This window comes from Apteryx rowi, unplaced genomic scaffold, assembly GCF_003343035.1.
Source record: "Apteryx rowi isolate R43461 unplaced genomic scaffold, aptRow1 scaffold_380, whole genome shotgun sequence".
In the NCBI taxonomy this organism is placed as follows: domain Eukaryota; kingdom Metazoa; phylum Chordata; class Aves; order Apterygiformes; family Apterygidae; genus Apteryx; species Apteryx rowi.
In genome coordinates, this window is record NW_020450308.1 from 94,845 (window position 1) to 97,885 (window position 3,041).

Genomic DNA, 3,041 nt, shown 5'->3' on the forward strand with positions numbered 1-3,041 from the left:
GTTTCAAAAATTCTGTATTACGTTCCTCTTACTTTAGCTAAAATGAGAAGATGGAGATGGTTTTAATAAAGGTCCCCTCTAGAATTAAAATATTTAATAAGAAGTGTCTAAGTCTTTCTAAACTGTTCTGAAAATCCTAGGTATTATGTGATTAAAAAGCTCAAAGGTTACCTTCAATTATCTCTAAGTCCTAAATGAACATGAGGTACAAATTCTATTGAGAATTGGGTTGATAGTTTTCTTGGCATTAATAACTTCTTCAGTTGCCATTCTTGACTCTATGCCCTTGATATACTAAATTAGCAAGAATGTGACACAGACAAAACAATCCAAGCAATACTAGGAGTCCAAACACGAAGTTATGAAATGTCAATTTCTATGCACTTTCCTTGAAAGGATTATTTTTCCGGTACTCTCTTTCCATAAAAATTTACAGGAGATTGGTAGTCCTGCAATACTTACTCCAGTTTCAAGAAATAATCAGTACTACCAGCATAAAACACTAGGATTCTCAAAATAATTTTACAGAGTATCTACTGAATTGAGAGCCCATGCGGTTTATTTATTCAAATGTAGAAAACAGATAACAGCCTGGAAAGGGGTCTGTGCTTTATATGCATCATAAGAAGAGAAGAAATGAGCAAATGATACTTAGCAATTAGATCAGGCTATTAATTTAAACATTTCACCCCTTTGTGAGCCACCTACACTCATAATTGTTTACTTAGTATTCTCCCTGTACTGTTTTTATTCAAAGTTCCTGCACTGTAGACTGTCAACATGTGGTTTGTTCCTATAAATTAGTGTCAAAATTCATGTTGTAACAGTTTTGATGAAACAAACATCACACAATATTTTAGGTTTTATATGACAGTTCTCATTTTTCTTTAGTTTTACTTCTCCATATTCTTTTACACTATTTAGAGAAATATTCCTAATTTACTATGTTAGCACATGGGTACACAGAAAAATAAGCTCAATATTTTAGCGAGAGAATGTTCTCAGAAAAAGGGTTTGAAATATTTACTCAGGTCTGGTTTTAAGTAAGCCTTTTCATATCTTTTGCTTTCTGGGGCAATTCTTCTGCAAGTACATTTGACAGGTCACACACACAATTTTGCTAAATGTTTCTTTCCTCACAATCACTAGTACAATTCCATCACGGCTTACAGCACTGGACACTGCAGCAAAGATGAGCACCTGACTACCACAAGCATTTTATCTGTTGTAGCCATGAAGATTCCTGTGGGTGGGAAAGATGATCCACAGTCACATTTCCCAAAAAGCAGAGGACAGGATATGTACTCAGCAACTATAACATGAGAATTTTAAATTTTTTTCACTTTGAAAATGATTCCAGTATAAAATAAGAGCCATTTTTCAAATTCCCATTGTCTTATGAACATTTACAAACAGATTTCCCCTTCATGCTAAGATCCTTTAATAATCCAACCATTTATTTTTCATGCTAAATGAAACTAGGACCCCTAAAAAGTCCACTATATCATAGGTGCTTGCATTCTTAAAACAAAACAAAAGGACGCCAAAATGATCAGTTAACTGCTTATTGGTACTAGTGCTGATTTATAAACTACTTAACTACTTAATGGAGAGACTGTTTTTTGTTCTATGTTGCTTTTTGCAATACGGTCTTGTTCCCAAAGTATGACTCTTCGATGTTCCAGTCTGAGCAGTGAATGATAAAATAACAAGTTCTTGGCATCAACAATTGAGATAGCACAGTCCTCATGAGAGAAATAAAGCTGTACCTGTTGGTTTTCCAGTATGAAACTTATTAATAATATCTTGGGAAATTCTGAAAAAGATTTTGTCATGTGTATTTTTGTGAGTCTCATAAAGGATCAGAATTGAAGAAAATAGATATTAATGTTTATGATTAAGAAATAACATCTGGAAACCATAGGACTGTTTGCTCAGTACTAAAGCAACCTCTTTTGAAAAATTAAAAGTGAGAAGCTATTACTGCAGTCCGTAAACCTCTCCTCAGCCCTGCAGGCAGAAGTATCTACTATCTCTTGTAAACGAAGTCTACTTAAAAGAAAGTTAGCAAATTATCATTACTGCTCTTGCCTAGGGAACGTCTCTGGAGTCAGCAACAATTACTACAATAGGTTTCAGAAATGCAAATAATTTGCTTGTTAGTGCCACTAGGGTTTGGGCTAGATTTGAACTGTCAGTTTTTAAAACAGTAAACAATTACTTACTAGAAACTTTGAGGGCTCAGGCTGGAGAAGTACTTACTGAAAAAGAGAATGCTTTATTTTTTATTTAATGTTTCTATTAAATAGAACAGCTAATTACTAGACGAGAAGCCTTTTCAAAGTGCGCTCACTCTTCAACAAAAGAGTGTGTGATGTAGTATTTTGGGTGAGTTTAGAGTAAGTGTTTTTTATAGAGAAATTCCAAAGAATAAGAGAATCTCTTTGTAAAAATGCCTTTTGAAATGAATATATTTTATCAGAACCTGAAGAATTTTAAAGTGTTTGAATTTGTGATGTTGATTTAGGATCATCCCTAAGTTTAGCAAAGATTTTTTTCCTTTGCAATTACCTTTCACAAGCCCAAACCTCTTTTAGGAGGACCGTTCTGTGTACAAGGTGGAACCACAATAGAGAGCCAGCATTCATTTTGCTGGGACATGTCAGGTAAGGAAATTAATTCCCCAGGGTAAGCTCTCCATTCATTGACTGACAGAGGTTAAAGGAAGGCACAAACACCAAATGGCAGGCCACTATTTATAAATCTTATATAAACATATTCTCAGCATAAATTATGTTTTGTGTGTGGGTACTAGGCTCTCACCTGTTCCATGGCTGTGAAATATCAAAATCTGGCAGTTGAAGGAGGGACTGTGATAAATAGCAGGAGTAGGGAGACTACTGTCTGGTCCTGCGGCCACCTGAGCCAGCACGGCACACATCCACATGTTATAGGTAAACGCGACAAATTGACAACCACTCGGGCCGGGTTGCATAAATTCCAATTTATAAAATAATTGAGCAAGTCACAAGTAAGCAAAA